The sequence below is a fragment of the Manis javanica genome, chromosome 4 (genome assembly GCF_040802235.1).
Source record: "Manis javanica isolate MJ-LG chromosome 4, MJ_LKY, whole genome shotgun sequence".
Classification (NCBI taxonomy): Eukaryota; Metazoa; Chordata; class Mammalia; order Pholidota; family Manidae; genus Manis; species Manis javanica.
This window is the reverse complement of record NC_133159.1, coordinates 182,421,358-182,427,191: the sequence shown is the minus strand read 5'-3', so window position 1 is coordinate 182,427,191 and position 5,834 is coordinate 182,421,358.

The window sequence follows — 5,834 nt, the reverse complement described above, 5'->3', positions numbered from 1 at the left end:
GGGGGCGGGGCCAGAGCGCTTCCGGGCCCGCGCCCCGCCCCCGTCCCAGGCTCCTCCCCGACGTCGGGCTGGGAGCGCGGTTCCCCAACAGGCGCCACGTGGCGCGGGTCTCCAACGGCCATACGGGCCGCGTGCGGATTGCGTGCGCGCGCTGAGGCCTGGACTCCCGGTCCACGCAGGGTCAATGCGCCCCGACCTGTGCTGGGTCCTGCTCTCCCTCCGTCGGCCCACCTGACGGCCCCTGTCCCCCGGGTCACCCCTGCCTGCGGGAAGGTCAGAGAGCGGCTGAGGGTAAAGGCGGGCCTGAAAAGCCCGGGAGTTGAGGCCGGCCTCTCCCGGCGCAGCCAAACCTGAGACAGAACGGGTCCCCACTCCAGCCTGGTGCACAGGCAGTCTGCAGAGGGCCCGGGCAGTGCTACCACACCCCCATGTGGGTGCTGTCATGCCATCGTGTGGGTGACACGTCCGCCTCACACACCCCTGTATCTGCGCACTAACTGACACATTCACGTGTACGATACTGGAAAGCCTGGGACACCCCTTAGAGTTCTGCCCCCCTGGCCGGCAGGCAGTCCCATGCTCTGTAGGGCCTCAGGGCAGTACACACATGGCCAGGTCACTGAGGGTCAGCCCCCTCCCCCGAAGCCAGGGAGCAACACAGGACGTTGGAGGTTTCACAGCGGGGGCACCTGGGAGGTCCTCTAGTCAAGCCCCATTACTGGCTGTTAGCAGGTCCCCGCTGGCTCAGGCATCATGCCCACCGACCCACTGCTTCCTTGCGGTGGCCTTGTCCTGTGCACTCCTTCCTGCTCACAGGGGCTCTGTGTATAGCTAGCTAGCTGGACGGGCAGGGCTTGGAGCAGACGACTTAGGGCATTTGTGGACCAATTGCTGATCACTGCCTGGTCAAGCTCTCCAAACCTGCCCTTCAGTCCTTCAGGGGCCCACATACAGTTCTGCCAGGCTCTCTGTACCCCAAGTTGCACCCCCCCCCAACAAGGCTCTTCAGCTATCAGCCTGCAGGGGTTTCCTCAGAGCCTCCTCTCCACAGGGTCAGGCCTTGTGCCTGCTCGCTTGCTGAAGGCTGCCTCCACCCTGCGCAGGATCGTCTGCCCCATCCTCCACTGTGCTGGCACGCAGAGCAGAGCCCGGCACAGGCAAGTGCTTGGCAAACACCTGTTTGGCCACTGACAAGACAAATACACGGTCCCTCCAAGTGCACCCACCCTCCTGTTACCAAGGTGGGGTACCCCACATTCTAGGGTGTCTGTCTGGACTGAACCTGGTGAAGAACCGGGCAGGACAGACCAAGACCCAGTGAGGTGCCCATGGAAACAAGCAGGCTCAGGTTCTGGGGGTGCTGCACCCAAAGCCCAACAAGCCTCTGGAAGAAGGAGATGCCCAGAAGTGGTTCCCCTCAAACAAGGATTTATTTCTGGCCAAAGCCAAAAAGTCAGGTGGCCAGGAACACCAGCTCCCTGCCACAACAAGAAGAACCCTCTCCTGTGCTGTGCAAGTTTGCACACTCAGCTGAAACCCCACCCTGGGGGGCTGTGTGTCTGCTCTGTGGAAAGGCTGCTTCTCTGTGCTTGCTTTGCTTAGCCCTTCCCTGCCACTTGGCGCCTTTGCTCAGGAACATGGAGCCTCTTGCAGGCAATTCAGGCATAGCCTTGAGCTGCCCACATTTCAGGGTGTAGTCAAGGAGGAAGCCATGGAGGCTACTGTAGGGTTAGAGGTCACCTTTGGGAAGCTTACAAGGCCATGAAGGGTCCTTACTCTGGCTTACTTGTTGCTCAGCATATTTTTGCAGCTCATATTTTTCTTTCCAAATTTGACATCTTAAGAAAAGGACAGATTCATACATTAACATTCATAGCAGTTTTATTTGTAGTAGTCAAAAACTGGAAAGAGCCCAAATGTCCTTCAACGGGTGAGCAGTTAAATATACCTTGTGGCGCATCCACACCTTGGAACATGGCTCAGCCATCAAAAGGAGGGCGCCACAGGTGCAGCATGGTATGAGGCCCCAGGGAAGTGTGCTGAATGAGTACGCCTTCCCAGAGGCCACACACATACCGGACAGTTCCACTTACACAGCATCACAGAAATGACAGCACTTTAGATACGGAGCAAAAAGGAAGAGCTGCCAGGGGTGGTGGGCTGCAGGGGGAGTGAAGCAGGTGTGGTTACAGGAGGGCGATGCCAGGAAGCCTGTGGAGAAGGCGCCCTCAGGACCTTGACATACCAGCCTAGCCATGGTGAGATTGTCATGAGTCTCACCAGGGCAGTGTGGAGAGCGCTGCGTGTTGTGTCCATGTGACTGCCATGCTATAGTTTCCCAAATGTTACTTTAGGGGAAAGTGAGCAGAGTGCACCCAGGACCGTTTTTGTTTTATTTCTGACAATCGCATGTGGCTCTACAATCACCTCAGTAAAAATTCCAATTAAAAAATGACATCTACAAACAAGCGAACCACTTAATACAATGAACTACTACTCTTCAGCTCTTCGATTTCACCTAGATGCACCGACTGCTCACGTCCAGTTCTATTTGCCTTCTCTCCCTGCACTTACATTTGCGTATCTGTTTATATCTGAAAGTCAGTTGACAGCATGCAGGCACTTCGCCTGCAAACAGTTCAGAAGCATCTCCTGAAACCAGGACCTTCTACTTAGTTGTCCCCTGTCACTACACCCAACAACCATACAGTCACGGATTGAGTGACACTGCCTGACACACTGTCTACTCTAGAATCCCCCTTGCCCCCAAATGGTCCCTTATAGCAGGTTGTCACCTTGCATGTGGTTGTTGCGTCTGTTTACCCTCTTCTAATCTGCAATAGTCCCTCCATCTTTCATTATTCATGACACTTGCATTTCTGAACAGCCCAGAAGGCTCCACAGTCTAGATATGCCTGATACTTCCATGGGGTTGAACGTTTGGGGTGGTGAGATGGATTAGATGACAGCCCATCAGGAGATCTAGGACACCACCTTGTCCCATTAGTAGTGATGTGAAGTGTGAACACTTGGCCAAGGTGGGGTATCACATCTCTCCATGGTCAAGGTCCCTTGTGGAGTGAATAAGCCATGTGTGGGGTGATTGTTTGAGACCATAAACATAATGTTTTCCTAAAACCTATTTACTCAATGGTTTTAGCACCAATTGATGGTCCTTGCCTGATTTCATCATTACACTTATGGTTGCAAAGTCATGACTTTCCAATTTCACAATTTCACCATTCCCTCTACATTTATAGAAATTTGTTGGTCAAGAAATGCTTCCCCTCCTTTTTTTTTTTTTGAGAGAGCATCTCTCATATTTACTGATCAAATGGTTGTTAACAACAATAAAATTCTGTATAGGGGACTCAATGCACAATCATTAATCAACCCGAAGCCTAATTCTCAACAGTCTCCAATCTTCTGAAGCATAACGAACAAGTTCTTACATGGCGAACAAGTTCTTACATAGTGAATAAGTTCTTACATGGTGAACAGTGCAAGGGCAGTCATATCACAGAAACTTTCGGTTTTGATCACGCATCATGAACTATAAACAATCAAGTCAGGTATGATTATTCATTTGATTTTTATACTTGATTTATATGTGAATCCCACATTTCTCCCTTATTATTATTATTATTATTATTTTAATAAAATGCTGAAGTGGTAGGTAGATGCAAGATAAAGGTAGAAAACACAGTTTAGTGCTGTAAGAGGGCAAATGTAGATGATCAGGTGTGTGCCTGTAGACTAAGTATTAATCCAAGCTAGACAAGGGCAGCAAAACATCCACGATGCAGAAGATTTCTCTCAAAACAGGGGGGGGTGAGGTTCTGAGGCTCACCTGATGGCCCCCCTGCGACTGTGCCTGTCTTAGGTTGTTCCTTCCTTGAGGAATCTTACCCGTCTCTGGCTAACCAGTCATCCTCCGGGGCCATACAGGGAAATGTAAAGTTGGTAAGTGAGAGAGAAGCAATATTGTTTGCAAAGGTTAGCTTTTTACTTCTTTGCAGATTTATGCCCTGTGGCTTCTATGCCCAGCATTTGTCTTGAGGTATCTTTACCACTTGGAAGAATTATGATACTCGGTAAATTTGATATGAGGCACGAATTCTACTAAAGGATTGTAATTAGGAAGGAAGAAGAAAAGCTATAGAAGTAGCAGATGGAAGAAAACATGGGAAGATTGATTATTTCTTTGACATATCTTCTTGTAGAGTAACATAAGCATGTATAAGTTTTAACAAACTACTAATTAAATTGCATACACACATTAACATAATAGGAATGCAGCTACATAACAAAAGCAGACCTACAATTACCAGCCATCTCCAGTGAAACCAAGAAAACCAGTTAGGCACCCTAGGCATTTGTGAAAACTTATCTATGATATGGTGGATATTGTCCAACTGAACTTGAACAGTCTGAGAGAAATAAGACAAATTAAAACAACCCATTCCTGGGAACTGTTCACATCCCATGTGTTCTGTTAACAGTAGACAGTCTGTAGTCGCACGATTTTGGAGCTGCAACTTGCACTTCTCCTAATTCTTGGTTGAGTTCCGACAGTATAGATCCAGTCAGATTTGTTGTTTTACTGTGTGCACAGCCAGCTTAGATATCTCCTGCTTCCCCTCCTTTTAAAAAAAATTCTTCAATATTAATATGAATTCAAAATTCTTTTTTCATTCAATTACTCTTTCTGATGCTCAAATGGATCCAAATTTGCCAGTCAAGTTCCCTTCAAGCTGGCTCCGATGCTCCTTTTCTTGGGGCGGGGGTGATTTTTATTTTTATATTATTTTAATCTAAAAGTCTTATATAGCAGGTGCACAGGACACACCCTTCTGGTTCTGTCCACTGCAGCCCGTGTGACCCCGCTCTGGGCCCACCTCTACCTCCGTTCCCCTTGAGAGTATGCTGTATCCAGAGCGTCGAGTGTCCACAGCTGGGCACTGTACACGACGTCATAGCATCCAGACAGCCCAGGGAGTGGTTAGGGCCTGAGGTCCAGGCTACCCTACCTGCTGTGACACCTCTTGGTTGCTGGGTCTCAGTCATTCATCTGAAAGGCTAGAGCATCTATTGTGTCCCCGTCCCAGAGAGGTGGAGGCCCAGTGCAGGTGGGCCCTCAAGAACAGGGTGGGCAGCAATGCTGCAGACGGTTGTGGGAAGCCCTGAGCCCAGCTGGAAGACGAGGCTGGGGTCCATGTCCCACAGAATCCCCACAGACCGGGCCAACCTGAATGGTGGGAGTCAGGGGGCTGGGTTGGGGAGGGAGGGAAAGGGGTTATCTTCCTGGGCATCATTAATGGGACCAACACTGTATATTCTAAAGAAATCATGTCCCAGACTGTGGTTCTATTAGGACCGAGGTCACGTGTTACAGGTAAAGAGCCCCGGCTGGCCTGGGCACTGACTGTCCTCTCACCTCACCTTCTTGGGAAAAGGTGCAGCTTCTTCACAGAGGAAGTGCCTTTTGCGGGCCCACCCCATGCCATGCGTTAGGATCCAGCCAAATGCATTTAAAACACATAAGTGAATATATGTATACATAATTGTGGTAAGATTGCTTTTTCAATTTAGCCAGCTTCAAATCTGTTTTCTAACATAGGTCCTTCTGGAAATCATATGCACTATCATTAAGGCAGTGACTTCCCACTGCCAAAGAATAAAACCTAGGCTCCTGCCAGCTGCCTGCTGCCCACCCCCCACATGCTCTATGCCTAGGCCCCGCTCTCTCCCGTCCTGACAGCACGTCATGGTGCTCCTCAGCCAGCTGTTTTCCATTACCTGCCCCCCTCAACCCAGGAGGCAAGCCTGCTGTC